The 24,171-nt window shown below is 35.6% G+C and overlaps 1 long non-coding RNA gene across 2 annotated transcripts in view; it reads left to right on the forward strand.

The window, feature by feature from the left end:
• LOC129629929 (uncharacterized) overlaps positions 1–24,171 on the forward strand; it is a 207,368-nt gene that overhangs the window by 163,073 nt on the left and 20,124 nt on the right. Inside the window, exon 4 of one of the 2 annotated variants that reach the window (XR_008703390.1) lies at positions 794–927. The exons of the other annotated variant lie outside the window; for it this stretch is intronic. This is a non-coding gene — a long non-coding RNA (uncharacterized LOC129629929). Of the gene's footprint in view, positions 1–793; positions 928–24,171 lie in introns of those variants that run through there. 2 annotated transcript variants of the gene reach the window in all.

A 24,171-nucleotide genomic window follows, 5' to 3' on the forward strand; every position in this document is an offset into this window, starting at 1 on the left:
GCAGTTCAGGGGGTCTGAAAGAGTCAGACACAACTGAATGACTGAACTGAACTGTAGGAAGGATTGAGGGAAAGATAAACTTTTTTCAGAAGAGTTATGTCAGTGTTCTCATATTCAGTTTTGTAAAACTTTCCCACAATGCATTATTACACCTAGGTTCCAACTCACATAGGAGATCTATAGTCCTAGTCTTTTCCTCTGCTGTTTGATTCCTATAATATGATGTTTTTCACAGATAATGTGTAGACTCATCATTATTTGATATATAAATGAGCAGATATGTTAGAAAAAGATCTTCGTCTCATCCTAAGGAACCTCATTATTTTATTTTATTTTTTAGACTTTTCTTTTTTTGATGGGGGGAAATTGCTTTACAATGTTGTGTTAGTTTCTGCTGAACAACAAAAGGTAAGTGAGCCATAATTATAAGAGGAACTTCATTATTACCATAGTTACGGTAATTTTTCAATCTTCAAGAGACATTGAATTTCAGAGTTAGGTTTCAATAATTTGATGAAACCCCTGCTGCCATATCCTGTGTTCATGATTTGACATGGGAGTAGGTACTTTTTCAGGTCTCTGCTGGTTTATATGAAAAATGGAGATCCTGACTAATCAAACTTTTTTTGTGAACCCATGTATTAATTATTCCTTTTCATAAATCCCATTTTTAAATGGATGACAAAGATAGAAATATCTGAGATACTTAGTCCCATTCTCACACATTCACAAAGCACAGGTTGTTCCTAGGTGTATTATTATTATTTTAATTTTATTATTATTTTTTTGGCAGCTCAGCATGTGGGATCTTAGTTCCCTATCAAGGAATGGAACTTACAGTGGTCTTAATCACTGGACCACTAAGGAAGTCCTTAAATTGTTATTTACTATGTTCTGACACTGCATTGCATGTATTCTTTTGTAAAACATTCAATAAAGGATATAATAAATTTAAAATATCAAGCCAAATTTGTTAAGATCTTCTTAAAATCATAATATCTCATTGCAGTACTATAAAATGTTCTTGATAGCACCAAGAAAGAAGATGCCATTTCCTATCTTCTGGGATTAAAAAAAAAAAAAAATCAAGGTTCCAACTGATACTCCAAGGATAACTTTTGCCTCAGAGACTTGACTTGTAAATAAAATGCATAAAAGATTTCCTGCCATCCACTATGGAAACCCTTTAGTGATCTTGCTACTTTTTGAACTCTCTACTTCATCTATGAAAAAATTAGTTCTTGTGATAGTTTCTTTGCTTCAGCTGACTTACAGTGATATCATATCTTGTTACTTTTAGGGAAAATTCTTTCATAAGGATATGGTCTAAACTGTGATTATGACACAACCTTCATACTGAGGAGTTGCTTGAGCACCTGCAAGTGGCTATAGATGTGTGGCTAGCAGGGTTATCCACAGGGAACAGGAAACTAATTAACTGTTGGTGTCCTGCAGTATTCAATGCAATAGCAGCTATCAACAATGAACACGAAATAGACATTTTCATGTAGATTTAAAAGAAAATGGTTTCAGAACGTTTAGCCAGCTGAAAGATACTAAAAAATGGAGTACTTGGATTAGGGAGGAAATTTTTTGCACAGAGGGATTGCCATGCTCTGAGTCTCAGAGTGGTGGGGATGATGTTCCCTTCTCTCCTCAGCCTAGTGAGCGACTAGCCAGTGAGACTAATTGGTAAACATTGACTCACTTGCTGCAATTGGGAAAGATGAAAAACTTCTGCCAGACGAAAGCAAAAAGGCTGAAGTAGACTGTGGATCAGAGATAGATTCTAACTAGGGAAATAATATAGTCTGTTCTGAAATTGTTTTAATGTCCTCTTTTGGTTTTGGGATTAAGGGGATCTATTGATATCAAATTAGATAAATTGGGTAGAAAATTTACAGTGCACTCTCAAAATATTTATTGATCCTTAAAACTTACTAATAAATCATTATTTTAGGTAAGAAGGAAATGGCAATCCACTCCAGTACTATTGCCTGGAAAATCCCATGGACAGAGGAGCCTGGTAGGCTACAGTCCATGTGGTTGCAAAGAGTTGGACACGACTGAGGGACTTCACTTTCACAATTTCCAGTGGTTCTCCACTTTTTAAACTTTTTGTTTTTCACTTTATATCTTACAGATCTTTATAGTTTATACATGGTGTTACAATCCTTAACTTATTTGACACTCAAAACAATGCTTCGTCATAGCAGGACAAACATTATTTTACCTATTTTAGAGAAAAGGAAACCATTCTCAGAAGTAAAATAATTGCTCAAGCTTATATTGCAGATAAGTGCAAGACCAAGATTCCAACTCAGTCTTCCAATTACAAGTTTCACAGAACTAGTTCCCATATTTCAATGTCCATGTACTCTTCTGTTTTTAAGATGATAATAATCCATAATAGCTAATAATTGCTGGGCATTTTTATGAAAGATACTTTACTGGTTTTTATTATAACTTGTTTTTCAGAATAACCCTATGAGATAGAGATAACTATCTCCGTTTTGCAGATGAGAAAAGTGAGGTTTTCATAAAGGTAGAGATTTAATCAAGATCATATACTAGACGGTGTCACTGAGGAGACTTGAAGACCACAAAATCTAACTTGAGAGCCTAAAAAATTAACCACTGTATTCTCCATGTTTTTGAACCGAACACTTCATAATAAGTACATGGATTTTCTCATATGTGAGAATTGTATCTGTTAGAAATCTAAAATGTTAGTAATTCTAAGCAAATGGCTGCCATAAACTACCACTTTTCTTAGAGAAGTCTAAGAAAATTGAGCCTGAACTCAATATGTTTAGTTTTCATATCTACTTTGTTTTTGGATAACCGTGATGTTAACCAAGTTGTATAATTTCTCAGTATCTTTTTTTCGTATATGTCTATCATAGAAACTATATTTAGAGTCATTATTATGCCACTAGAAACTATTATACTTAGGCTTACATAATAATAGTGAATTAATTTCTAAAAAAACAAATTTGTATGCTGTTTTGTCCATGTGGGCTTCTATAGCAGCAAATGCCACAGACTGAATTTTTGCGTTACTCTCAAATTCATCTGCTGAACCAATGTTATGAAATCTGGAGTTGGGGCCTATTAGGGGATACCCTTATGAATGGAATTAGTGCCATTATAAAAGGGGCTCCAGAAAGCTCTTCCAGCACGTGAGGTCACAGCAAGATGATGGCCATCTATGAAGCTTCTATAACAAAAATAATGATAAAATGATTGGTTTATAAGCAAGAACAAAAATTATACCTCATAGTTCTGGAAGCTGGAAATTCACCAGCAGGTTCTATGCTGGATGACACCCTGCTTCTTGCTTCATAGATGGCCATCTTGCTGTGACCTCACGTGCTGGAAGAGCTTTCTGGAGCGTCTTTTATAATGGCACTAATTCCATTCATAAGGGTATCCCCTAAAAGGCCCCAACTCCAGATTTCATAACATTGGTTCAGCAGATGAATTTGAGAGTAATGCAAAAATTCAGTCTGTGGCATTTGGTGCTAAAATGCCATTAGTTTGAGAATTAATAATAATGCAGGTATTTATTTCTCATCTTTTATAACAGACACACAACTGGCACATAACTGGTCTCTGTGCTGTGTACCATTTGTTAAATATTTTCCATGTATATTTGCCTCTAATAATCACAGATCAGATGTCCATGCATATCAAAAATAGTGTAGTATATTGGCACATAGCACCTGAAAAAGGATCTTGTTGTCCAATCAAAACGCCAAAAGTTTTTCATTTTTAAAAATATATATTTACTGTTTAATAGTGAAACGTTTGACCAGTGGATTAAAATGTTGAAATAAAATGTGTATTAATGTCCATTTAAATATGCTAAATTTTATACATTATTTTCCTAGATTAAATGTTAACATTCTTAATCTTTTACTTTTACACCAGATTCTGATTGTTATATTTCAGTTGATGAATGGTTATTTTGAATCATCAAATGATACTGCTGCTATCTATCTTTGTACAGCAGCATTTGTGCAATTATTTGAGTGTTTTATTGCATTTTATGTTATTACTTATAAAATGAGTGGAAAATGGGAAAGTGATAAGAAACTTACATCACATAAACTTAATTCCTTTGAGGCACAGTTAGAAATTATTAGCATGCTTCAGGTAATGACTCTCAAGATTCATTATATTCATCGTGCTTAAACTAGTTGGTATTCCATTGTGAAAAAAATAACAAAGTACATGTATAAACTAATAGAAAAATTTGAAAAATATGTTGTTAAAAAGCAGATTTTACTTAGGGAATTTATGATATACATGTTCTAGGTTTTAAGATACCACGAATTGTAAAGTGCACTATTATTTAAAAAGTATCTCACAAGGAATGCAAGTATTGAATTCAAAGTAAAAAAATCAATTAAAGATGTATAATACACTGATTTCAGAAATGGTGAAATATGAGTCTTAAAATCAGATAAGTGCATTATTGTTTTTAATGCTGAAAATACTTTGTCTATCTTGTTCATATTTTACTCTGATATGCATTTTAGAATGTATTATTTATAAAACTTAAACTAGATCAATTATCTTATATATGAAAGCTCAATTAAAGTGATTAATGACACCAGAAAGCATTAGTGTAAGGTATATGTATTTTTAAATTTGTTTGTTTGTAGATAATAGTAACAAAGATATGATTTTTTTATAACATAGTTTGACTGTCAGACCACATTTTGAGGTTAGCTTAAATGAAGACAGAGATTAAGGGGCAAGAATTATTTTCATTACACATTCTTAGAGGTTTATATAGAAGGCCTACCCGAATAAAACTGTGTTCCTAAAAGCAATTATTTAGCATATTTTATATATCAAATTTATATATGTTGTGTTCCTACAAGAATCAAAAGTAGTAGATAATCTATGGGACATTTGAGGCATATTTCTTTTCATTTGTTATTTTCTTCTTGTTTATACTAAGAATTTTTCCTTTGCTTTTTAAAAAACTATTTATTTACTTTTGGTTGCACTGGGTCTTTGTTGCTGCGCCGTGGGTGGCTTTCTGTAGTTGAGGTGACCAGGGGCTACACTTGCTTGAGGTGCAGTGCCCTCAAGGTCTATTCATGGTTTTACAAATGGCAAGATTTCGTATTTTTATGGATGGATAATATTCCTTTACACACATGCATGCGCATGCACACACACACACACACACACACACACACATAGCATATCACAGCTTCGTTTTCCACTCATCTATCAGTAGACACTTTGGTTGTTTCCATTTCTTGGCCATTCTGCATAATGCTGAAGATTGTGGTTCATGTATCTTTTCTAGTTAGTATTTTCATGTTCTTCAGATATTTCATGTTCTTCCTGGTATTACCCAGGAGTGGAATTGGTAGATATTATGGTAGCTCTGTTTTTAATTTTTGAAGAACCTCCCTACTGTTTTTCATAGTGGCTAAACTGATTTACATTTTCACCAACAGTGTAGTAGGATTCCCTTTTTTCATAGTCACCTTGACTCTTCTTATCTTGTGAATTAGCTGTCTCCTTTCTACTTTGTATTTCTGCATTATTTTTGATGATGCCCCTACATTCACATATTTAAAACAAATAAACTTTCATATCACAGATCCAAACTGTGTCCTCTTTGTGCACAGAAGAAAGCCCTACCATCCTAACGTGGTTGGACTTCATTTTGCTCTTTCAGTGAATACCTGAATAGGCTGGATTCCAGATAAAACCTTCCTGCAACACCAGTTAAAATGAGTTTCTCCCTTATCCTTCCATAATCACCTGTTTGCTATTTTCTTATAGCTTGTTTTCAATATGAATTTCATGGCTATACACAAGTCTGATCCTTTGGGGATAAATCATCAAAGGGATAAATTGATTCTAAGTCATTGACTAATACAGACTTTGCTTCTAATACTCAATAATTTGCTGCTTAGATTTAATAAAATTATGAAACTTTGAATGTAACTTACTTAATGATTCTTATGCAATTAAATATCCAATTCAAATAAATGGTGTGAGTGTTCAGAAATATTTTACCTACTTTCCGTGTCTGTCCACATCTCCATGTTGTTCAATATTCTATATTAATGCAAAGGTAGGTCTTAGTATTGTACTTTATGTACTTCATTAGTCTCTTTTATAAATTTGGAACATAGTAAAAAAAAAAAAAACCTCAGAACATATACTTCCTTTGATTGTGACTATGTATTACTTCAGGCAATTCGATGTTCTTTTTAATGTAATAGACTATTGCTCTTTACTTGCTTAGCAAGCACTATTTATAATCAGGCGAAACTCAGAGTCTTATAAACAATGCCTTTGTAAGTTTATGATGTATAAGTTCAAAAATTATATTCGTAATGAACTAACAACTGGATTTGAAAAAAACAGCCTCTTATAATTTAATTTTTACTTTGAATTTTGGCTTTTTAAAAATAATTGGATTTTACTGACCTTTGTTTTTTTCCTTGAAAATAAATTTGACACCACATATTTGCTCAAATAAAATACACTCCCATCATAGTTTATTTACTGTAAGAAAAATAAACCAGAGAATGGGCTGAAAAATATTCATTATTATTACATTTTTATGCTAATCAGCACTGGGGAGCAATAAGCTATTTCTATTCTTATTTCTGAAATTAGTTGTCCTATACTTAACAGTCGGAGAAGGCAATGGCACCCCACTCCAGTACTCTTGCCTGGAAAATCCCATGGATGGAGAAGTCTGGTGGGCTGCAGTCCATGGGGTCGCTAAGAGTTGGACACAACTGAGCGACTTCCCTTTCACTTTTCACTTTCCTGCATTGGAGAAGGAAATGGCAACCCACTCCAGTATTCTTGCCTGGAGAATCCCAGGGATGGCGGAGCCTGGTGGGCTGCCGTCTCTGGGGTCGCACAGAGTCAGACACAACTGAGCGACTTAGCAGCAGCATACTTAACAGTATCTGAAAAAATGTATATGTTAATGGTTCAAATAATAAAAATGCAGTGAAAGATAAAAGGAAATGACGAAAAGAAAGGTGAAAACAGATTTAATAGTTTATTAAGATAAGAGCATTTATGTCTACTATATGAATGCATTTATTTATTGAAGACTGAAACATGTGTCTGCTTGAGTAAGCAATATACTGGGAGTGAGACTAAAATATAGTACATGCCATCTCACTGCTCTTTTCAACCTTAAAAATATAGGGCTTTATAAGCTTATAAAGTTTATAAAATTATTATTATAAAATCTTCATTTCCAGATTTTTATAATGCTTGCAAAATGCATTTGCTTTATTAAGGATAATTAAGAATTCTCGCATAATACCTTATTCATAAGCCAGATTTTATTTTGATTTTGTAAAATGAGAATCTTTCTATCTTTAACGATATTAGAGCTTTTCTTAAACTGCCCATTAATGTATGCTTGCAAAAGGCAAGCACCCCTGCCATTACCACCTTCAACAAGCAACATGGGGATAGTGAATCATACATAATTATGCTCTGTTTTCTTCTGAAATTCAACCCATGAATCAGTTAATTTATATGGAGATTCGCTGAGCTTACCATGGCATTTGTATTTCTTAATCCTTCTTTTATTAGCTATACTTATAAGAAAATTATACCATTATTTTCCTACAAGCCTCAAGTCTCAACTAATTAGTGTAGTCAATAATATTTTCAAGTGGACTTTTTTCCATCTAAAAAATTATTCATACTGTGTGTCTCTGTTTAACTGAATGTTTTTTGTTATTTGTACATGTGCACTTTATTCTGTTGGCAGGAATAAGAACTCAGAAAGCATAGTCATAACAGGACTTGAGGTTTTTGTACTTGTCAGTTGTTTGTGGACTTTATCTATCCATAATTGGTAAGAGCCTTATTCTTTAGTGCTAGTCACTTATTAACATTTTTTATGAAGAGGAGGTTGATTTATAAGTAAAAGGAGAAAGAAATTCTGTTTTCTAACTCTAGAATTCTGGCAATTAATCTGACGGTTGTAAAAGTTTTTCAGCATTTGTCAGCATGGTGACAATAGAAAGGGTATTTGGAACACAAAATTATGCCCATCAATCATTACTATATATGTTTCCCTCCCCTTTGCACACTGACTACTTAAGATTCAAATTTTATTTTCATCAATATTTGAGAATGATTACATTTACAGAGTTTTGTTATTTTGGTCTCTTCTTTTTGAATTCTAATATTATAAAACCCCAAGATTCAAATAAGCACAAAAAAACACCATTTTATTGTTTCATTGAGCTTATTATGCCATGGATTTGAAGAAGTTTAAGTTCTGATTCTCAGTAAAGCAACAGAAGCATATGCAATAAATGGAGGTCAGATTGTAATGGTAGATATTCAAAAAGAGAATACATCAAGTGAACCATGCAGATCTCCTGGAGAACATGCCTAGTCAGGTCAAGAAGGGAGGGTCAGTTTCTGGAGACAGAGACAGCTAGGAATTAGTAAGAGGTCATTAAAGTAGCTGGGATTCAGTTTTTGAAAGCTTTAGAGCATTGTAAAATAATTTGGCTTTAATAAGTCACATAGAAAGAAGTTAGGGTTTGAGCAGATACATGACATGTACTAAATTATATTCTAAAGGATCATTGTGCATTATGAGCACTTTAATGAGAGTAAATTGTTGGCAAATTAGTGTATTGTTTTAAGATACGACCATAGTCCAGTTGAGAGATGTTGGTGGCTTTAGTAGAAGAAGTGGTTAGAAGTGATTCAGTTCAGTTCAGTTGCTCAGTCATGTCTGACCCTTTTGTGACCCCATGAACTGCAGCTCACAAGGCCTCCCTGTCCATCACCAACTCCCGGAGTCCACCCAAACCATGTCCATTGGGTCAGTGGTGCCATCCAACCATCTCATCCTCTGTCATCCCCTTCTCCTCCTACCCTCAATCTTTCCCAGTATCAGGGTCTTTTCAAGTGAGTCAGCTCTTCTCATCAGGTGGCCAGAGTATTGGAGTTTCAGCTTTAGCATCAGTCCTTCCAATGAACACCCAGGACTGATCTTTAGGACGGACTGGTTGGATCTCCTTGCAGTTCAAGGGACTCTCAAGAGTCTTCTCCAACACCACAGTTCAAAACTATCAATTCTTCGGCACTCAGCTTTCTTTATAGTCTAACTCTCACATCCATACATGACCACTGGAAAAACCATAGCCTTGACTAGATGGACCGTTGTTGGTGAAGTAATGTCTCTGCTTTTGAATATGCTGTCTAGGTTGGTCATAACTTTTCTTCCAAGGAGTAAGCGTCTTTAATTTCATGGCTGCAGTCACTATCTGCAGTGATTTTGGAGCCCCCAGAATAAAGTCAGCCACTGTTTCCCCATCTATTTGCTGTGAAGTGATGGGACCAGATGCCATGTTCTTAGTTTTCTGAATGTTGAGCTTAAAGCCAGATTTTTCACTCTTCTCTTTCACTTTCATCAAGAGGCTCTTTAGTTCTTCTTCACTTTCTGCCGTAAGCGTGGTGTCATCTGCATATCTGAGGTTATTGATAATTCTCCCAGCAATCTTGATTCCAGCTTGTGCTTCCTCCAGCCCAGCATTTCTTATGATGTATTCTGCATATAAGTTAAATAAGCAGGTGACAATATACAGCCTTGACGTACTCCTTTTCATATTTGGAACCAGTCTCTTATTCCATGTACAGTTCTAACTGTTGCTTCCTGACCTGCATACAGGTTTCTCAAGAGGCAGGTCAGGTGGGCTGGTATTCCCATCTCTTTCAGAATTTTCCACAGTTTATGTGATCCACACAGTCAAAGGCTTTGGCATAGTCAATAAAGCAAGATTTTTTTTGGAACTCTCTTGCTTTTTCGATGATCCAGTGGATGTTGGCAATTTGATCTCTGGTTCCTCTGCCTTTTCTAAAACCAGCTTGAACATCTGGAAGTTCACGGTTCACGTATTGCTGAAGCCTGGCTTGGAGAATTTTGCACATTGCTTTACTAGCGTGTGAGATGAGTGCAATTGTGCGGTAGTTTGAGTATTCTTTGGCATTGCCTTTCTTTGGGTTGGAATGAAATCTGACCTTTTCCAGTCCTGTGTCCACTGCTGAGTTTCCAAATTTGCTGGCATATTGAGTGCAGCACTTTCACAGTGTCATCTTTCAGGATTTGAAATAGTTCAACTGGAATTCTATCACCACCACTAGCTTTGCTCATAGTTATGCTTCCTAAGGCCCACTTGACTTCACATTCCAGGATGTCTGGCTCTAGGTGAGTGATCACAGCATCGTGATCATCTGTAAGGAGGCCTTACAAATAGCTGTGAAAAGAAGGAAAGCGCAAAGGAAAGGTATACCCATTTGAATGCAGAGTTCCAAAGAATAGCAAAAAGAGATAAGAAAGCCTTCCTCAGTGATCAATGCAAAGAAATAGAGGAAAACAATAGAATGGGAAAGACTAGAGATCTCTTCAAGAAAATTAGAGATACCAAGGGATCATTTCATGCAAAGATGGGCTCAATAAAGGACAGAAATGGTAGGGACCTAACAGAAGCAGAAGATATTAAGAAGAGGTGGCAAGAATATACAGAACTGTACAAAAAAGATCTTCACGACCCAGATAATCACGATGCTGTGATCACTCAACTAGAAGTGATTAAATTCTCATTATTTTTGAAAGATTTACTGATAGATTTGATGTAGATTGTGAGAAAATAGAAATATCAAAGATTAATTCAAGGATTTTGAATTAACCAGTTAGAAGAATTAAATTGTCATTTGTAAAATGAGGAAGGCTGTGAGAGCAGGTTTTTTTCTGGTAAAGGTGGAAAGTTCAGTTTTAAACTTGTGAAGTTTCACTTGCTTATTAGTTTACTATAAAGGTATGCAGAAATAGAAGACTAGCGATTAAATGTATATGGCTAGAGTTCAGGGGGAAAATCTGTGTTGGAATTAGAAATTTTGAAGTTGTCTGCACAGAAATGCTATTTAAAGTCCTGGAACTGGATGAAATTGCTCAAGGAGACAGTGTGTATAGAAAGACAAAAACAGAGAGCAAGAGAGCATTCTGGAATATTCCACCATTAACTGATAGGAAAGATGAGAGAGAACCAGCAAAGGAGACAATAAAGGAAGACTGAAGATATCAGAGGAAACAAAGACAGTGGTGTGGTCCGAGGAAACCAGCAGATATGGAAGTGTCTAAAGAATGCTTACACATCAAGTAGATTGCTAACAGAAAATAGACGATTAGACTTAGCAATATTTTTAGTCCCTGATGGTTTGTAAAAATGTTACATACATACACACAAAAGAATTTTAGTGGAAGCATGGCTGACTGAAGCTATTAGAATGATCTCAAAGGAACATGGAACGAGAACAGGGCAATTAGAGACTGTGAGTATGAGAAACGCTTCATAGCAAGTTTCCATGAAGGGGAAGGAGAAAGTGAGATCAAGATAAGTTTTCTCTATAAGAGAAATAATGACATGTTTGAATATTCATGAAAATTACTAGTAGGTGAAAAATTAAAACAATGCAAAGAAACATGAATCACTGGAGTAACGTTCCTAAGTAGGCAAAGGAGGATAAAATGTAAAGGAGAGGAGAGTATTAAGAGCACAGAGTTAATTCTTATCAACAGATGGTGATCAGAATTATGTGGACACAACTTCTGGCAGGTTAATAGATAGTGTAACAGGATTTCCATTTGTTTTCATCTGCCTTGGTTTTATCAATATATGGAAAAATTGTGTGCATGTGTGTAATCCTATACATGAGAAATGCTTACTTGTTCAACTGATTAATATTGCTTATGTAATGAATATCTGAAAAGAGTTAAAATCATTTGAAATAAACATGTCAGGTAAATTCTTAAGGTACTCCTGCATCTATATTGCTGACCGAGATAGTGGTACACAAGTGGACTGAGAGTGAGGCTAATGAAGAGGGAACTTCAGGACTACTCTCATGTATAGATCCTTTCTAATATTGTTGCAACAGGCCCTAGCCATTTTACAATCATAGTTCTATTTATTTTTTTCCTAAAGAGAAGTTTACCTAGGAGCAGCTTTGAACCTGCCTGCCCATACATCCTCCTGTAACTGACTTGGGAAAACAATGGTCTAAGTCCTTCTGCCTTATAAATCTAAGTGCTTCTCGTTGACAGATTATTCTAACCTGGTACCTGGAACTGTATAGAGAAGGGGATTCTGGCAAGTGTAGTTTATTTGCCTTTGAAAGGCTGAAGATGATGCTGAGTTGACAAGAGACTAGCCAGCATATCACCCTATGGAAGGAAATACAATTAATTGTCTAAGATGACTTTGAGCTATTCAAGAAACTAAGACTTAAAGGGAATAAACACTTATTAGCATATCTGAAAGTGGAAAACAGTGAAGTATTTGTTGAAACCTGATTGATTCTAGAACAACACAGAAGGGTTAAAAATCAGTTCGGAATAAAAAAGTAGAGTAATAAAAGATCAAAAATTTTTCAGAGTGTCTTTAGCCATGTTCAGGGAAGAGGGTACCCTGATTTTAAGGCTCTGTTTGCCATTAACTAATAATGCATTCAATATACTTATTGATCATTCACACTAGGTACTAAGGATACCATTTAAAACAAGACAGAAATGGCCCCTCTGTTCAAAGGGCTTATGGTCTGGACAAGCACCTTCCAACTGAAATATAATTCCAGCCTCAAATGTGAGCCACATATGTAATTTTTAATGTTCTAGCAGCCACAATCAAAAAGTTAAACAGATGAAATTAATTTTAACAATTATACTTAACTCTGTTCAGTTCAGTTCAGTCACTCAGTCGTGTCTGACTCTTTGTGACCCCATGAATCACAGCACGCCAGGCCTCCCTATCCATCACCAACTTCCAGAGTTCACTCAGACTCACGTCCATCGAGTCAGTGATGCCATCCAGCCATCTCATTCTCTGTTGTCCCCTTCTCTTGCCCCAAATCCCTCCCAGCATCAGAGTCTTTTCCAGTGAGTCAACTCTTCGCATGAGGTGGCCAAAGTACTGGAGTTTTAGCTTTAGCATCATTCCTTTCAAAGAAATCCCAGGGCTGATTTCCTTCAGAATGGACTGGTTGGCTCTCCTTACAGTCCAAGGGACTCTTCAAGAGTCTCCTCCAACGCCACAGTTCAAAAGCATCAATTCTTTGGCACTCAGCTTTCTTCACAGTCCAACTCTCACATCCATACATGACCACAGGAAAAACCATAGCCTTGACTAGACGGTCAGTATATCCAAAATATGTATTCTTATTTCAGTGTTTAATCAATGTAAAATTATCAATAATATATTTTACGTTCTTTTTCTTGTTTTGTACTGTTTTCAAGCTCTGTGTTGTTTATTTTACATTTATAGCACACCCCAGTTTGAACTGGGCACATTGAAAGTGCTCAGCATGCTTCATGGCTACAGCATTGACTAGCATACATCTTCTCGACATCTAGAAGTTTAGCCTGAATACATCTTCAGGACCTCATTGTGAAAAAGTTCTGAACTTGAACTCTGGACACACATATCACTGTTTGGTGATCCATCAAGACATTGCTACCTGTTAGGCTGTCTTATGTTTCTTTTATGACATAAAATATCCAAACAAATTATTGAATATATGAACTGTAATTCCTTAGCTTTGAATAACTGCATGCTGGTGTCACTGACAACTAGTGTATGTAAGTAAAGTTAATTTACAAAATCAATTCAGTGCCACCATTGCCTTTCAAACATACATTCTTCTTTAACGTATATTGGCATGCCATAATGAAGATATATTATGCGCTTTTTTCTTTTTCACCAAGGGAAATAAAAGTAGATTGGGGATTGAATATGTTACTGTCCTTTGGGAAGCTGAATTTGGGTTTCAGAAAATGCTGCCTTTCTGTACCTGAAATTAAGGAGAGAGAAAAAACAATTCCTGAGAAGCTTAAGATGTAGGTTAAAAAACCCTGATTATTTCAGCATATGTTGATTTCATATACAAGTTTCACCTTTGAAAAGAAAAACATATACGATAATTTGACTATAATTGAAACAATTATTGAGATTTTTTAATGACTGAATCTATATCTTTATGTAAATATAAATTTACTTAATTACTAAACTTGCTAAAAAATCTCAAAACATATAGAATGTGCATTTATTTGCTCTACTACTCTAATTTATTGTGACAGTTGAGGACATGATGCTTATCAAAATCCGTGAAACACTGGTGTGTATTGTATTTTAACATCATTATCTGCATGCCACAGTTAGAAATAAAACAAAAGCTATTTTTGAAAAATTTCTGTCATCTCAAACACAGAAGAAAATGGGCTGAATACCTACAGATATTTTCTGTTCTAAACTTAAGAAATTATGTTTCAATTTCTCTGTAGATGTCTATGTGTAAAGATTGCAAGGTTACAACTTACTGCTACTAGCATTTCCTTTGTAATGCTCATGATATATAATAGAAGCTCTATTTTAGTATGTGAAGGACATAGAAAAATGCAAGTGTTTATAAATTAAAGAAAGAAATGAGAGCTAGAAGACTGGGAAATCATATAAAGATTAATAATACCATTGGAAATCCAATTTGCCTACACAGAAAATCATATTTTCAAGGAGAAATATTAATATCAGAGATGTCTAAATGGGTTATTTAAAGATTAGATTTCAAAGGATGGAAGAGTAGGAACAAAAACAAAATCAAACAAATAAGGACTAAGAAACTTGAGATTTTACTGATGATTGATTGCCACCTACTTAAATAGCTTTTGATAGTAATAAAATATAAAGGGTTATTCAGAGTTCTATATTTTGAAAGAATTTGTGGTTATCATTAAGTATATTTTGCCCAGATTAGTCCAGAGAAATTTAAGATACCTGATGGTGCCAAATAATGGGTATCAGAACAGAAAAGGATATGAACTTCACACATAGGTTCTCAAATCCTGATTCTACAGAAAGGAAGTAGTGGAATTCATTTTTACAGAAAATATTATTAAAATATACTTATATGCCTTTCATTTCATTTTATTCCTTTTAAAATGTTACCATATTTTCAGGAAAATTTATGCAGAAATTGGGATGAAATCTGTCTCAATGTTTCCATATATTGTTCATACATAAATGTGGTATCCCCATTCATGCTGTGACAAGGTGCAGCAATTTTTAGTCACTGGACAGATTATGTTCTTCTTTTTGTAATTTGTAAATTACAAAATTTAGAAATGTCTCCCCAAATATAATTTTAGGGACTATATTCATTGAAGGCATTTTTAATACACAGTAGAATTTTCTTTTATAAGGATCATTGTTAGGTGTCATTTTTCTAATTAGTGTAATCTGAAAATACCAAAAGAAATTTATGAGACCTTGTTTAAAAAATATCTTGGAGGTAATCGGCTTTAAAATCTGCTTTAAAATAGAATGATAAAGCTCAGTAGCATACAACTCTGCTCTTTCTACCATGTCTTAGTTTATATGACATTCTTTTCTGGGAAAGTCTTTGATCTTTAGACTTTGCAGATGACTCAGTGGTAAAGAATCTGCCCTCAATGCAGGAGACATGAGTTTGATCCTTGGGTGGGAAGATCCCCTGAAAAAGGAAGTGGCAACCTGCTCCAGTATTCTTGCCTGGTGAATCCCATGGACAGGGGTGCCTGGTAGGCTACACAGTCCATGAGGTCCCAAAAGAGTCAGACACAACTTAGTGACTAAAATATTAATAACAAAACAACTTTGATCTTTAATTTAACCTATTCATCTGTATTTAAAGGTCAAAATCAAAATTTCTGCTAATCCCTTGAGATTCAGAATGAGCTTCCACTCAGTGATGAAGGTTTTTCTACCTTAATTAACTTTTTAAAAGAAATTCTATTCCATTTGTATTTTGTTATATTGATACTTTTTGGTCTCAGTACCTTGATTTTAAGCTCCTTGAAGCCAAGAACTAAATTTTTACATTGTACTTTTTCTTTATAGCTACCAAATACCTAGAAAGTCAATTAACTAGATGTCAGGTCTTTAATAGTTTTTAACCAATTGATACATTGTTTCAACTTGTATGTGTGGGAGAATGATGAATTGTATATGAATAGTTTCACTAGTTTGGAGAAAATAGGGTATCTCAATGTAAAAAAACAGTATTATTAACAACTGGAAATAGTAATTAAGGAGAATTATAAGTCAAATGATTTTTAAGAGTTTCTAGGTTTGGAGCCTGATGAAACAGTGATAATCCTAATTTAAGTGATTTGCAGATGAAAATTATTTATTTTTGTCTTTTGAATTTTTTGTACATAGAGCATGCATGCATAACAAGTTTTTTCAGTCATGTCCGATTCTTTGCGACCCTGTGGACTGTAGCCCACCAGGCTCCTCTGTCTGTGGGATTCTCCAGGCAAGAATATTGCAGTGAGTTGCCATGCCCTCTTCCAGGGATCTTCCTGATGGGGGATCAAATCCAGGTCTCTTGTGTCTTTTTGATGACAGCCATTCAGTAAGGTGTGAGGTACTATCTCATTGTTTTAATTTGCATTTCTCTGAGATAATTAGCAGTTCTGAGCATCTTTTTGGGTACTTGTTGGGCATTTGTATGTTTTCTTTGGGGAAAAAAAGTCTATTCAAGTCTTCTGCTCATTTTTAAATTGGATTGTTTGTGTTCTGCTATTAAGTTGTAAGAGCTCTTTATATATTTTGGATATTAACTTCTTATTTGTCATATGCCTTCCAAACATTCTGTCTTTTTCAGTTGGTTATCTTTCCATTTTTTCAATGATTTCCTTTGCTTTGTAAATGCTTTTAAGTTTAATTAGATATCATCAGTTTATTTTTGCTTTTGTTTCCTTTGCCTTAGGAGACAGATCCCCCCTACATAGTTTCTTTGAGGAGTTTTATGGTTTGGGGTTTTATATTTAGGTTTTTAATTAATTTTGAGCTTATTTTTGTACATAGTGTGAGAAGCTGTTCTAATTTCATTCTTTTACATGCAGCTGTCCAGTGGTGCTGGGAGAACTGGACAGCTTTGAGTAAAAGCTCTAAGAATATTTTAGTCTTCCTCTGACTGAGTTTTCTCACTTTTAAAATGGAGTTATTAGCAATACTATTTACTCCATGGGTTGTAATGAGGATTAAATGAGTTAATATATGTATTAGCCTTAGGATCTGGTTGGAGAAGGCAATGGCACCCCACTCCAGTACCCTTGCCCGGAAAATCCCATGGACGGAGGAGCCTGGTAGGCTGCAGTCCATGGGGTCGCTAGGAGTCCGACACGACTGAGCGACTTCACTTTGACTTTTCACTTTCATGCATTGGAGGAGGAAATGGCAACCCACTCCAGTGTTCTTGCCTGGAGAATCCCAGGGACGGGGGAGCCTGGTGGGCTGCCGTCTGTGGGGTCGCACAGAGTCGGACACGACTGAAGCGACTTAGCAGCAGTAGCAGCTAGGGTCTGGAACATTCTAAAACTTTAAATCATCAAAGGAATATTTGGTCATAAATATTGAATGTGACAAAAAAAAAAAAAATAGAAAATAACTCTATAGTAAAGGTCTTGAATAGCATTTTTCAAGAAGACAGCCCCTTGTCCCAGTCCTGCTAGATCTTCTGTGGACTGAAATTATTTTTACCACTATTTCAAATGTTTTGCTTGCTTCCTACTGACTCATGTGCCTAAGTAATAGGTGTGTTCTGCTCTGCAAGTCACACAAAGTGGTGTGACCTTCATAAACCATATTCCCAGGGAGGCAGAGTGATCCATCTTAAATTAGTATATTTTAAAAAGACTAAGTAAATGAAACTTAGGTCTTGAAGATGGTTCTCTGTTTGTTGTCCTTGGGATTTGAGCTGGCAAACGGTGGCATATACTAATTTATACACAAGTCTTATTGTTTGATGCCATATAGTTTTGGTTTAGTAGATAAGGGGATATTTATGAAACAGTTGACTATCTTAAAGTGTGAGAATCAACATCCATATTGCATTCTGGGTATTTTATGCAGAAATGTGGCATTTGTTTTTTCTTTCTTTTCCTAAAGCATTTCATTGAATAAAAAATATTATTTGTTGAATTGAATTGACCCTTGTATATAACATGTAAGAAGACAAAAATGCCATGTACACTTTTAAAAATATCTAATGTAAGTGAAACAATTTCAAACTAGGGATATCTGAGAAAATTACAGGAAGAAAGATCTTCCTTGCATGATTAAAAAAAGTAATTTCACAGAAAATAATTTTTCTTCTTGAATTTTTTTGACTCTTCTTACATTCTCACAATTTGTTTATAAGATATCAGGGTAAGACAAGACACATAAGTGAAGAATTTGTGTTCTTTGAAGAGCAGCATTTAGCTTATACATTTTTGAAATATTTTAGAAAAGTTGGCAGGATGCAAGGATGGCAGAGTGAAAAAGTGATGTGCAGAGACCTCTAGAGACCAGAAAGCTTAACTACACTTAAAGCTCTGCAGCTATGGTTCAATGCTGTACTGTAAATGAATTACTTGGGGAGCTATAACACAGCTATAAAGAGAACAAGGTACTATTCTGTTCCTAGTGATGTGGTTAAAATCATTCTTCTCAGAAGCCTTATGCTTTTGGCTATTTTCTCTTTAATGATTTAATTATGGTAAAATATGCTTTATATTTGCTCTACTGCAAAAACAATGATTAAACAACAGATGTTCATACCCCAGAAATATAAAGTATCAATGTTTGCAGAAAATTTATTTTTAGAAAAAGCATAGTAAGCAGTTACCTGCTACTATGATATATAGATATTCTATTTACCTTATATTTCATTTGTTTTGGAGAAAAAAGCTGGTGTTACTTTTATTTTCCTTTTCTGAAGTATTGGGCTTCACCTTTTGATATCTTTGAAAAACTGAAAAACTTATTTAAATGTCCATTGTATTAGTCCTATAAGAATTTATTGGAATGAAAAAGCTTTACAGTGTTTATAGTATTGTAAACATATTTTATATTTAGTTGTGTCTTCATATTAACTATTTTTCCTCTGTAAAATAAATTGTGAATGTTGAATACTTCCTGCTACAAAGAAACAGATCAATTAAACACACTTCCATCTCCCTCTCTTTCTTTCCTTCTCCAGCAGAATTCTGTGTATTAAGATTCTATTAAAACAAAAACCCAGACTCAGTAGGAAATGTGTATATGCATATAGTTGTGTGTGTGTGTGTGTGTGTGTGTGAGAGAGAGAGAGAGAGAGAGAGAGAGAAGATTAAGGAGGTTCATACATCCAAAATCTACAGGGCCGGCCAATAGACTGAATAGACTGACTATCCAGGCAAAAGTTCATGTTGTAATCTATAGTCCAAAAAGTAGTCTGGAGGTAGAATTCCTTTTTCTTTTAAGTATTTGTCTTTTCTCTTAAGGCCTGCTGATTGAATGAGGTCTATCCATATTATGGAAGGTAATCTACTTTAAAGTCTACTGATTAAACACATCTAAAAATTTTTTGTACAGCAACATCTAGTCTGGTATTTGGTCAAAAGCTAAGTACTATGACCTAAGCCAGGTTTCACATGAAATTTACCATCTTCCTGAGAAATTTTATAATAATTTTATATAATTTGACTGTTCTAAATAAACTGAAACAAAGCAAAGCAATGAACATATGAACACAAACATACACACACATGATTATATGATGATTGGTGATGTTTTCAGCTTACTAGTAGTATAAATTCTGTCAAGTCACGGGAAAATATTTCTCATATGGAAGTGAGAAATTCAGTAAATATCTTTCAGTTAAAGTTTGTTGCTCCCTGATGCTCAAGCTATCTTAATAAAGATATTCCTTATCATTGTTTTCATTAAAAAGATAAATCAAGCTTTAACATTCTATTATTTTTACAGCTCACATTCAAGTACTAGTTTCTTATAAAAACATAATTTTTATTAATCAACATTTTTCTCATGAAATGTTGATTGAGACATATTTCCTTTATGTTTCAAATAAAAACAAAAATACTGAATGCAAAATATATTATTTATTATTGAACTGGTAAAATGAGGACAATAAATTTGATAATACTCTTTTTGTTTCTCTCCTAAGTAAAATAACTAGTATTTTGTCCGATATTGACACTAAAGATGGTATCCTCTTAGTTAGAAGTTAGGTTTTAGTTAATATCACATGTCAAAAAATACAGTATACTGGAGTGGGTGGCCATTCCCTTCTCCAGGGGATCTTCTTGACCCAGGGATTGAATTCAGATCTCCCGCATTGGAGGTGGATTCTTTATCATCTGAGCCACCAGAGAAGCCCTTTCACTTTTTTCTTCATGTAAAAGTGCTTGAAATATGTAAATGGAGCTACCTCCAGTCACCAATACAAGTATGACCATAGTATAGAATAATCACGGACTTTGGCTTTTAAAATGTAACACTATTTGTAAATAAAAATATAGCAAATTTATAGAGCACTTTCACTAAGCAGTCTCTTTTAGAGGGGTATTTGCATTCGGTGAACATGCAATGGATAGAATATGACTGTGGATTCATTTGTCTAATTTTTAAAAATTGCTCAGACATGAAGTAGTTTGAACAAGGTCATATGGCAATTTATTGACACAGCCAGAGGTACAATCTACTTTTATTCATTTCCAATACAATGTTATATAATCACTTGAGATTTACTAAATAGGGAACAAACAACTGGGGAAAAAGTCTCTATCTACTTGCTTTAATTCCTCACAGATCTATAGAAATGGCAATATATTCTCTTATCTATACATTATTGATGATGATGTATTATTGTTGTTATCCAGTTGCTAAGTCCTGTCCGACTCTTTGTGACCCCATGGACTGCAGCACGCCAGGCTTCCCAGTCCTTCACTGTCTCCCAGGGTTTGCTCAGATACATGTGTCTATTGGGTCAGTGATGCTATCTAACCATCTCATCCTCTGTCACTCACTTCTTCCTTTGTCTTCAATCTTTCCAAACATCTGAATCTTTTCCAGTGAGTTGGCTCTTTGCATCAGGTGGCTAAGTCTTTGAGCTTCAACTTCAGCATCAGTCCTTCCAATGAATATTCAGGTTTGATCTCCTTGCAGTCCAGGAACTCTTGAGAGTCTTCTCTGGCACCACAGTTCAAAAGCATCAATTCTTTGGGGGCTCAGCCTTCTTTATGGTCCAAATCTCACATCCATATTCAACTGCTGGAAAAACCATAGCTTTGACTATATGGACCTTTGTCGTCTAAATGATGTCTTTGCTTTTTAATATGCTGTCTCGGTTTGTCATAGCATAATACTCAGTTGTTTCAGAAGGCATATTATCCCCAAGACTAAGGGAGATAGATCAGTGCCTGTGTGCCTTGTGTGTGAAGCAAACTGACCAGCAGTTTGGGGGTCACATAAACTCCAAATGATGGAAGGTACCTATGGTAATTTACTTGAATAAATGCTCACTGGATAAAAGGAACTATCCAAATATTTTAAGTATTGTGGATTATTAGGTTGGAGTTCACATTGATACACAGCTACTCAAAAAATTTTTATGACCAATTGGTTAAAGTGAGAATGTATGGGAGGCAGGGAATAAATTGAATACTGCCCAGGTGACTCATAAGCAGCAACACTGGGTTTACCAATATGTTTCCCTGATCCCTGAATGAATAATTGGGGTAGAAATATTTTGATCTTGGTTCAACTCTCACATTCTTTCTGTGGCCTATGGGAAAGGAGCTATCTTAGTCAGATAGGCCAATAGAAGCCTAAGGAAAATCAAATTCTCTACCCGCAGCTAAGAGAATAATTCATAAACAACATTACATCTTACTGTAGAAATTAAGACCACTTTAAGACATGAAGAATTCAGGAGTGATAACTCCTATCATGTCTCTATTTAATTTAGTAGTCTGACCCCCAGAGTAGAGAGAACATGAAAGATTATAGGACTACTACTGCAAGCTCTATTACATGAGCTCCCATTACAGTTACCATGTTAGATGCAGTAGTATATTTGCTAGAGAATATGAATATAACCACAGGTAAATAATATGCAGCTATTGAAGTGGCAAATACATTTTCAAATATTTCTTTCAGAAAAGAGAATTGGAAACAATTTGCTTTTATATGAAATAGATGATAGTGTACACTGAAGGTTTTGCCCCAGGGCTTTGTTAATTTTCCTGTCCTTTGTCATAACAGTTGAAAGAGGTCTGGAATCTCTGGAAATTCTGTTCAGTTCAGTTCAGTCCAGTTGCTTAGTCGTGTCTGACTCTTTGCGACTCCGTGGACTGCAGCTATCACATTTGTCCACTATATTGATTACATCAAGTACTCAGGCTAGATGAGTAGGAATTAGTAATTTGGAGGCCTTGGTAAGACACATATATTCTAGTCAGATGGAGATCCTATAAAATACCACATCAATAACTTTGTAGATGTGTAGTTATTAGGATCATGCTGGAACTTCCTATCCAAGAAAAACAGGGAAAAAAAATTCTAGCAAATATGGAAGTATAACTCTTACTATGCTCATCTGATTTTTAAAGATGGTATAGTCTATAGGCTTCAAGCTTTCAGTGGGATCCAGAGTAGGAAATGTGTCTACATCAGGTCCAGGTTGCAGTGCAAAGAGCCTATCAACTAGGTCCATACAACTTGGCACATCATATAGTAGAGAGATTAGTGGTGAATAAAGGGCTTCCTTGGTGGCTCAGCTGGTAAAGAATCCACCTGCAATGTGGCAGACCTGGGTTCAATCCCTGGGTTGGCAAGATCCCCTGGAGAAGGGAAAGGTCACCCTCTCCAGTATTCTGGCCTGGAGAATTCCATGGACTATCCATGGGGTCGGAAAGAGTCAGACACGACTGAGCAACTGTCACTTTTCCTTTCAAAGCTGCCATGTGGAATTTATGACAGACTCCAGAAGGAGAAGGCAATGGCACCCCACTCCAGTACTCTAGCCTGGAAAATCCCATGGATGGAGGAGCCTGGTGGGCTGCAGTCCATGGGGTCGCTAAGAGTCAGACACGACTGAGCGACTTGACTTTGACTTTTCACTTTCATGCATTGGAGAAGGAAATGGCAACCCACTCCAGTGTTCTTGCCTGGAGAATCCCAGGGACGGGGGAGCCTGGTGGGCTGCTGTCTCTGGAGTCGCACAGAGTCAGACACGACTGAAGTGACTTAGCAGCAGCAGCATGAGAATCACAATACAGACCCCACATTTTGGAACAATGGAATGGCAATTTCCAGTATAGAGAACTGAACACTTTTTGAAGACAAATCAGGTGGCATTAGTGGTAAAGATACAGCCTGCCAATGCCAGAGGAGCAAGAGGCATGGGTTTGATCCCTGGGTCAGGAAGATCCGCAGGAGGAAAGCATGGCAACCCACTCCAGTATTCTTGCCTGGAGGATCCCATGGACAGTGGAGCCTGTGGAGCTGTAGCCCATAGGATTGAAAACAGTTAAGCACAACTGAAGCCACTTAACATTCCCTGTATTTCTACTTGATCATGGGATATAGATTTACTCTAATTCTGAGATTACCCATCATGGGGTGTTTTCTGTCAACACAACCAAAGTTTGGTAGGACCAAGGATAATTCATTGTAAAATGGGAGTCATACGTCCAAGAATGATGTGCCAAGAACAGAAAGCACAGAAAAATTGCATGTGCAGGAAGCCCAGACTTCACATATAATCCATAAATATTCCCTCAATTTACATACCTGTGACCAAACAAGGAATATGTCATGGCCTTCTGACTGAGGAAAAAAAATGATTCATTTTATATATGGGTCAGCTCAAATGTGGAACCAAGCTGAAAACAAGCAGTAGCTATATTATAGCTTCTTTCAGAGCTGGGCTTGAAGATCAGAGGGCAAAGGAATTATCTCCCAAAAGACAGAGCTTCAGGTTGTATTCTGTGTCATTCACATAGTGTAATAAAAGAAGCACTTCAAGGTTCTATACTGACTCATTCTTAGTGATAAAATAGCCTTGCAGAATCCAGGAAGGAGAATGATTGGAAGATCAGGGACAATGTTGTCTAAGTTAAAGGCACATAGATAGAAATGCGGAGAAGGCAGTGGCACCCCACTCCAGTACTTTTGCCTGGAAAATCCCATGGATGGAGAAGCCTGGTAGGCTGCAGTCCATGGGTCGCTAGAGTCGGACATGACTGAGCGACTTCACTTTCACTTTTCACTT

This window comes from Bubalus kerabau, chromosome 16 (genome assembly GCF_029407905.1).
Source record: "Bubalus kerabau isolate K-KA32 ecotype Philippines breed swamp buffalo chromosome 16, PCC_UOA_SB_1v2, whole genome shotgun sequence".
NCBI classification, from domain to species: Eukaryota; Metazoa; Chordata; class Mammalia; order Artiodactyla; family Bovidae; genus Bubalus; species Bubalus kerabau.